Raw genomic sequence first — 9,390 nt, forward strand, 5'->3', positions numbered from 1 at the left:
CAAGGGAGGAAGGGGCAGAGGGGGAGGGAGAAGCAGACTCTCCTCTGAGTAGGGACCCTGATGATGACACAGGGCTCAGGACCTTGGGATCCTGACCTGAGCTGAAGGCAGATGCTTAACTGACCAAGCCACCCAGGCGCCCCATTAGAACTCATCCAGATGGATGTGAGCCATCATCTGAACTCAGGGTGGTAGGTCAGTAACTGCAATCTCCTTGAACCTCACTCGAGCAATTCAAATGCCAAATATAATGGGGCTGAAGGCAAATCTCATGATGCTGATGGAGAGCACACTCACCTATAACCTAACAAGAGTTCCCATCGAGTATAATGAAAGGCTTTCTGCCCTCAAGAAACCACTTTCTCCATGGTTTATACCACTATTTTTCAATGATGAAGCAAAAATTATTTTTTTAATTGAGAAGATGCTTCAATTTACTTAGGATATTATATAATTTAATGTATAAATTGAATAAAACATCTTTGAACTAATAATAATATACAATAGGTAACTAAATTTAATAATTTTTTGTTGTTGCTTACAGAAAGCAGTAAGAACACATTTTTGGGGGGATTTAATTATTTAGACTATTTGGAAGGTGGAACACAAAAAATAATAAAATCATGTAATTTCACTAGCTACATATAAAAACTGTGCCTATTTTAATACACTTATTTCAGGCATTTTCCCATTTATGTATATTTGTATAGTATATATAGAATTCAGATACACATAAATGTACACAGTCTATTTTAAAGATAATGAAATCTTGAATAACACATTGTTGCAATATGATTTTGTTTGTACAGATAATCTATATTAAATCTTTGGCTTATATTCTTCCAGCAATTTTCTCTGTGTGTTTGTGTGTGTGTAATTTTACAAAATTTCATATTAAATATTATTTTAGCCTGTCTTAAACTAAATCATAAATCAAATATTTTAAATAGACTATTTTCTAGTAAACATTCCTCTCAAGAGGATTTTTAATTGCCAAGAGAATTTATAAAATTAACAACGACGATGGGTGATGACTCCTAATTGGTTGGCATTATCAAGTTCTGAGGATATAGCAGTAAATAAGACAGGCCAAGACCCTTCCTCCACGAGGCATATATTTGAGGGAGAGAGGCTTGTAAGTAAAGGTAAATCAGCTAGAGGTCAGTACTACCACCACCACCACCACCATCACTACTGCTACTACTATTATTACAAATAGCATAATGGGATAGAGTAGATGTCAGGATGGAGGCAGCATCATTCAGCTAATAAGTGATGGGGATGGGATTTTTACATTTTTAGCTGTTATGCTGATACCCCCACCCTAATGAGATTACCTCGGAAAAAGAATAGCTAAGAAGAAAAGAAACCAAATAGATTCCATTTGTCTCTACCACAGAAACTACTGAAGAAGCATCCTATCTTTTGTTCTCCCCTTCTTTGATAAAGGTCCCACCTTTAGCTGGGCACATTGAAACCACAATAAAAGACTGCATTTTTCAATTTTCTTTATAGGCCAGGGTTGACGTGTGACCAAGTCCTGACAGATAAGTGAAAACTTTGTAAGGTGCTCTATCTAGGAGGTCTCCTTAGAATTTCAGGAAGTGCCTTTTCTCTCATCTGTATCTTTCCTATTACCTGGAATGCAGATTTAATGGCTGGACCTTGAACACTCATTTTGTACCACAAAGAAGCATTTAGGTTCTAGATGCTGTATATCAGCCATTATCAGCCCTAAATTTGCCACCTCCAGATTTGTTTTATAATAGAGAAAATACATTTCTTTTTTTTAATGAATTAATTTTTTATTGGTGTTCAATTTACCAACATACAGAATAACACCCAGTGCTCATCCCGTCAAGTGTCCCCCTCAGTGCCCGTCACCCACTCACCCCCACCCCCCGCCCTCCTCCCCTTCCACCACCCCTAGTTCGTTTCCCACAGTTAGGAGTCTTTATGTTCTGTGTCCCTTTCTGATATTTCCCACACATTTCTTCTCCCTTCCCTTATATTCCCTTTCACTATTATTTATATTCCCCAAAATAATGAGAACATATAATGTTTGTCTTTCTCCGATTGACTTACTTCACTCAGCATAATACCCTCCAGTTCCATCCACGTCGAAGCAAATGGAGGGTATTTGTCGTTTCTAGTGGTTGAGGAATATTCCATTGTATACATAAACCACATCGTCTTTATCCATTCATCTTTTGATGGACACTGAGGCTCCTTCCACAGTTTGGCTATTGTGGACATTGCTGCTGGAAATATCGGGGTGCAGGTGTCCTGGCGTTTCATTGCATATGAATCTTTGGGGTAAATCCCCAACAGTGCAATTGCTGGGTCATAGGGCAGGTCTATTTTTAACTCTTTGAGGAACCTCCACACAGTTTTCCAGAGTGGCTGCGCCAGTTCACATTCCCACCAACAGTGTAAGAGGGTTCCCTTTTCTCCGCATCCTCTCCAACATTTGTGGTTTCCTGCCTTGTTAATTTTCCCCATTCTCACTGGTGTGAGGTGGTATCTCATTGTGGTTTTGATTTGTATTTCCCTGATGGCAAGTGATGCAGAGCATTTTCTCATGTGCATGTTGGCCATGTCTATGTCTTCCTCTGTGAGATTTCTCTTCATGCCTTTTGCCCATTTCATGATTGGATTGTTTGTTTCTTTGGTGTTGAGTTTAATAAGTTCTTTATAGATCTTGGATACTAGCCCTTTATCTGATATGTTATTTGCAAATATCTTCTCCCATTCTGTAGGTTGTCTTTTAGTTTTGTTGACTGTATCCTTTGCTGTGCAAAAGCTTCTTATCTTGATGAAGTCTCAATAGTTCATTTTTGCTTTTGTTTCTTTTGCCTTCGTGGATGTATCTTGCAAGAAGTTACTGTGGCCAAGTTCAAAAAGGGTGTTGCCTGTGTTCTCCTCTAGGATTTTGATGGAATCTTGTCTCACATTTAGATCTTTCATCCATTTTGAGTTTATCTTTGTGTATGGTACAAGAGAGTGGTCTAGTTTCATTCTTCTGCATGTGGATGTCCAATTCTCCCAGCACCATTTATTGAAGAGACTGACTTTCTTCCAGTGGATAGTCTTTCCTCCTTTATCGAATATTAGTTGACCATAAATAAAGTTCAGGATCCACTTCTGGGTTCTCTATTCTGTTCCGTTGATCTATGTGTCTGTTTTTGTGCCAGTACCACACTGTCTTGATGACCACAGCTTTGTAGTACAACCTGAAATCTGGCATTGTGATGCCCCCAGATATGGTTTTCTTTTTTAAAATTCCCCTGACTATTCGGGGTCTTTTCTGATTCCACACAAATCTTAAAATAATTTGTTCTAACTCTCTGAAGAAAGTCCATGGTATTTTGATAGGGATTGCATTATTGCCCTGGGTAACATTGACATTTTCACAATATTAATTCTGCCAATCCATGAGCATGGAATATTTTTCCATCTCTTTGTGTCTTCCTCAATTTCTTTCAGAAGTGTTCTATAGTTTTTAGGGTATAGATCCTTTACCTCTTTGGTTAGGTTTATTCCTAGGTATCTTATGCTTTTGTGTGCAGTTGTAAATGGGATTGACTCCTTAATTTCTCTTTCTTCAGTCTCATTGTTAGTGTATAGAAATGCCATTGATTTCTGGGCATTGATTTTGTATCCTGCCACGCTACCAAATGGCTGTAGGAGTTCTAGCAATCTTGGGGTGGAGGCTTTTGGGTTTTCTATGTAGAGAATCACGTCATCAGCGAAGAGGGAGAGTTTGACTTCTTCTTTGCCAATTTGAATGCCTTTAATGTCTTTTTGTTGTCTGATTGCTGAGGCTAGGACTTCCAGTACTATGTTGAATAGCAGTGGTGAGAGTGGACATCCCTGTCTGGTTCCTGATCTTAGGGGAAAGGCTCCCAGTGCTTCCCCTTGAGAATGATATTTGCTGTGGGCTTTTCGTAGATGGCTTTTAAGATGTCGAGGAAAGTTCCCTCTATCCCTACACTCTGAAGAGTTTTGATCAGGAATGGATGCTGTATTTTGTCAAATGCTTTCTCTGCATCTAATGAGAGGATCATATGGTTCTTGGTTTTTCTCTTGCTGATATGATGATTCACATTGATTGTTTTATGGGCGTTGAACCAGCCTTGTGTCCCGGGGATAAATCCTACTTGGTCATGGTGAATAGTTTTCTCAATGTACTATTGGATCCTAATGGCCAGTATCTTGTTGAGAATTTTTGCATCCATGTTCATTAGGGATATTGGTCTGTAATTCTCCTTTTTGGTGGGATCTTTGTCTGGTTTTGGAATTAAGGTGATGCTGGCCTCATAGAACGAATTTGGAAGTACTCCATCTCTTTCTATCTTTCCAAACAGCTTTAGTAGGATAGGTATGATTTCTTCTTTAAACGTTTGATAGAATTCCCCTGGGAAGCCATCTGGCCCTGGACTCTTGTGTCTTGGGAGGTTTTTGATGACTGCTTCAATTTCCTCCTTGGTTATTGGCCTCTTCAGGTTTTCTATTTCTTCCTGTTCCAGTTTTGGTAGTTTGTGGCTTTCCAGGAATGCGTCCATTTCTTCTAGATTGCCTAATTTATTGGCGTAGAGCTGTTCATAATGTTTTTAAAATCGTTTGTATTTCCTTGGTGTTGGTAGTGATCTCTCCTTTCTCATTCATGATTTTATTAATTTGAGTCTTCTCTATCTTCTTTTGAATAAGGTTGGCTAATGGTTTATCTATCTTATTAATTCTTTCAAAGAACCAACTCCTGGTTCTCTTGATGTGTTCCACAGTTCTTCTGGTCTCGATTTCATTGAGTTCTGCTCAAATTTTAATTAACTCTTCTTCTGCTGGGCGTAGGGTCCATCTGCTGTTTTTTCTCTAGCTCCTTTATGTGTAAGGTTAGCTTTTGTATTTGAGTTCTTTCCAGTTTTTGAATGGATGCTTGTATTGCGATGTATTTCCCCCTTAGGACTGCTTTTACTGCATCCCAAAGATTTTGAATAGTTGTATCTTCATTCTCATTAGTTTCCATGAATCTTTTTAATTCTTCCTTAATTTCCTGGTTGACCCTTTCATCTTTTAGCAGGATGGTCCTTAACCTCCACTTGTTTGAGGTCCTTCCAAACTTCTTGTTGTGATTTAGGTCTAATTTCAAGGCATTATGGTCTGAGAATATGCAGGGGATGATCCCAATCTTTTGGTATCGGTTCAGACCCGATTTGTGACCCAGTATGTGGTCTCTTCTGGAGAAAGTTCCATGTGCACTTGAGAAGAATGTGTATTCAGTTGAGTTTGGATGTAAAGTTCTGTAGATATCTGTGAAATCCATCTGGTCCAGTGTATCATTTAAAGCTCTTGTTTCTTTGGAGATGTTGTGCTTAGAAGATCTATCGAGGGTAGAAAGAGCTAGATTGAAGTCACCAAGTATAAGTGTACTATTATCTAAGTATTTCTTCACTTTGGTTATTAATTGGTTTATATATTTGGCAGCTTCCACATTCGGGGCATATATATTGAGGATTGTTAAGTCCTCTTGTTGGATAGATCCTTTAAGTATGAGATAGTGTCCCTCTTCGTCTCTCACTACAGTCTTCGTGGTAAATTTTAGTTTACCTGATATGAGGATGGCTACCCCTGCTTTCTTTTGAGGACCATTTGAATGGTAAATGATTCTCCAACCTTTTATTTTCAGGTTGTAGGTGTCCTTCTGTCTAAGATGAGTCTCTTGTACACAGCAAGTAGATGGGTCCTGCTTTTTTATCCAGTCTGAAACCCTGCGCCTTTTTATGGGGTCTTTAGGCCCATTCGCGTTCAGAGTTACTACTGAAAGATATGAGTTTAGTGTCACCATGATATCTATTCAGCCCTTGTTTTTGTGGATTGTTCCACTGAACTTCTTCTTAAAGGGGAATTTTAAAAGTCCCCCTTAAAATTTCTTGCAGAGCTGGTTTGGAGGTCACATTTCTTTCAGTTCCTGCCTGTCTTGGAAGCTCTTTATCTCCCCTTCCATTTTGAATGAGAGCCTTGCTGGATAAAGTATTCTTGGTTGCATGTTCTTCTCATTTAGGACCCTGAATATATCCTGCCAGCCCTTTCTGGCCTGCCAGGTGTCTGTGTAGAGGTCTGCTTTTACCCTAATATTCCTCCCTATAAAAGTCAGGGATTTCTTGTCTCTTGCTGCTTTAAGGATCTTCTCTTTATCTTTGGAATTTGCAAGCTTCACTATTAAATGTCGAGGTGTTGAACGGTGTTTATTGATTTTAGGGGGGGATCCCTCGATATCCTGGATCTGAATGCCTGTTTCCCTCCCCAGATTAGGAAAGTTTTCAGCTAGGATTTGTTCAAATACATATTCTGGCCCTCTGTCCCTTTCGGCGCCCTCGGGAACCCCAATTAAACATAGGTTTTTCTTCCTCCGGCTGTCGTTTATTTCCCTTAATCTGTCTTCATGGCCTTTTAATTGTCTCTTTTTTCCTCAGTTTCCCTCTTTGCCATCAACTTGTCTTCTATGTCACTCACTCGTTCTTCCACCTCGTTAACCCTCGTCGTTAGGACTTCTAGTTTGGATTGCATCTCATTCAATTGATTTTTAATTTCTGCCTGATTGGATCTAAATTCTGCAGTCATGAAGTCTCTTGGATCCTTTATGCTTTTTTCTAGAGCCACCAGTAGCTGTATAATAGTGCTTCTGAATTGGCTTTCTGACATTGAATTTAATCCAGATTTTGCAACTCTTGATAGAAGCACGAACTCTTCTCACTGTAGCATTTCAGCTGTTCTCTCTTTAAATCTCAGGCCGAATTCGTAGTTTTTCAGGATGATTTGAAGGTTATCTAGGTAATTTGGTGGGGACAGGTGATTTGGGGACCCTACTCTTCTGCCATCTTGCCCCTTCTCCCGAGGAAATACATTTCTTGAAATAATTTTTAAAGTTACTGTTATTTTGAGTCTCCCCTCTTATATCACCAATCCTAATTCAAACTGATATACATCCCTCTTTTGAAGGCAGAGGATGGGAGCAGAACACCCACATCACACCTTGGTTGACTATTGATTTGACTTTTAAAGCTTCAGTGAATTAAAGGAGAATAAAATTAGGAGAAAATACTTAAGATGGTGTGTAGTTGAAAAGAGGTTTCTATTCATTTTCTTTCTCCTCACTTGACACCCTTCAAGAGAAACAAATACAAGTATACCTCCTCTATTTCATTTCACTTTATTGTGCTTCATGGATACTTGTATCTTTTACAAATTGAAGGTTTACCATCCTGTGATGAGCAATACTATCATCAATATTTTTCCAACAGCATTTGCTCACTTTGTGTGTGTGTGTGTGTGTCTCATGTTTTGGTCATTCCTGCAATATTTTGTTATTATAAAATAATAAAATAATATAAATTATTATATTTATTGTAGTGATCTGTGGTCAGTGAGCTTGGTGTTACTATTGTAATTGGGGTACCATGAACCACACCCATATAAGATGGCAAACCTTACGGTGAATGTGGGTTCTTACTGCTCCACCGTGACCCCGTCTCTCTCTTTCTCCCCCTCTTATTTTCTGAGACATCATACTGAAATTAGACCAATTAATAAGGTCAAGTGGAGAGTCAATGGGTGTGGCAAACTTCATTGTCTTACTTTAAGAAATTGCCACAGCCATCCCAAGGTTCAGCACCACCCTGACTGGTCAGCAGCCATCAACATGGAGGCAGGACCTTCCACCAGCAGAGGATCATAACTTGCCTAAAGCTCAGATGGTGGTTAGCATTTTTAGCAATAGTGTATTTTTAATTAAGGTATGTACGTTTTTATTTTAGATATAATGCTATTGCACATAATAAACTACAGTATGATGTAACTATAACTTTTATATACACTGAAAAACAAAAAAATTCACTTGACTTGCTTAATGTAATATTCGTTTTATTGCAGTGCTCTGGAAATGAACCCACAATATCTTCAAGGTGTGCTTGCACTACATGTTTGGGCCAGTTTCTGCCTCTGCCCCCCATCTGGTGGCTGTGTCCAGGGCATTGGGATTCTGTGACCTACTTCCCCTCCTGGAGCAAGTGCCTACATCTGAGGCTTTGGAGAGGCAGAGTCTCAGGATTTACAGTTCCACCAGGTGTGGGATGGACATGGTATTTATACTGAGAGAGAGAGTGGTTCTTCTGCCAAAGAAGGGAAAAGAGACATCTGGTCTATTCCAGATGGACACATTTGATATTTAACTTTGAGGAAAGAGAAAGAAAGGTTTAAGGAAGATGTCTGGAGAGAGAAAGAGATGCCATTTTCACACATTTCTTCTCCCCTACCAATGTGAGAGACAATAAAAAAAACATTTAAAAATATGTTTAAATTCATGTGTATGAATGATAGGTAGAAAGAGAGGAAGAGGAAGAAAGAGGGAGAGGAGAGAGAGAATTTATATGGGAATGGCCCAGTTATAGTCACATTTCACAAGTGAGACCACATAGTACCAAATTCAAAATAAGAAACTATATCCAATAATACAGAAAATTTAAACAAAACATTTCTTACTATACTCATCTATGAAATGGAGATAATACCTATATAGGGTGCTTTATTATTATAACATTAAGAAAGTTACTACAGATAACTTCTCAGAAGATTGTGATTGATATTTATAATATTATTATCATTGCTAGTCTAATAAAAATTTTATATAATCATCTTTATAAATGTTAGGAAGGCATATGATGCCATCTGCTCCTAATCAAATTTCATAAAATTTTAGTAGCCTAGAAAAGAGAAATAATGCTTCCTTATCGCATGGTCTGTGGAATACTACTTTATCAGAGTCTAGCACAATATCTGACTCAGAAGTGATTCAATAGAAGTTTGTTAAATGCTTCTGAGGTCATTTTGAAATGACTGTAACGAAGCATTATTAACCTTTAAGGCTGAGATTAGTCTCTCTCCAGTTCCATGTTAATAAAGATTCCCTCAAGATGGCCTTAGATCCTCAATTCATAAAAACCTAGTTTAAAATATTCAGTATTATTTTAGAATAAGAGGGTCAAGGTTTGTTTTACAGTATGTGCTTTCAGTACCATGACAGGCACAATTTCATATTAGTCATGACGTATCTTTTATGATCATCCTCATTTTTAAAAGTCATCTATTGACATGGTCTCAGTGAATATAGGCTGTTTAAATAAAAGGTAGGCAGTTTTCCTTAGTGAAATAGCCTTGTAAGAATTCCTCCTTAAGGTGTCTCTAAATTTATCCACTAGATGGCAGCAACAGCTTACCAATCATGATAATTTTGTCTAACGTTTTCTTTAATAATTGAAAACGTAATTAAGGTAAGTGCTTCAGCGTGGATGGAACTGGAGGGTATTATGCTGAGTGAAATAAATCAATTGGAGA

The sequence above is a fragment of the Nyctereutes procyonoides genome, unplaced genomic scaffold (genome assembly GCF_905146905.1).
Source record: "Nyctereutes procyonoides isolate TBG_1078 unplaced genomic scaffold, NYPRO_anot_genome, whole genome shotgun sequence".
NCBI classification, from domain to species: domain Eukaryota; kingdom Metazoa; phylum Chordata; class Mammalia; order Carnivora; family Canidae; genus Nyctereutes; species Nyctereutes procyonoides.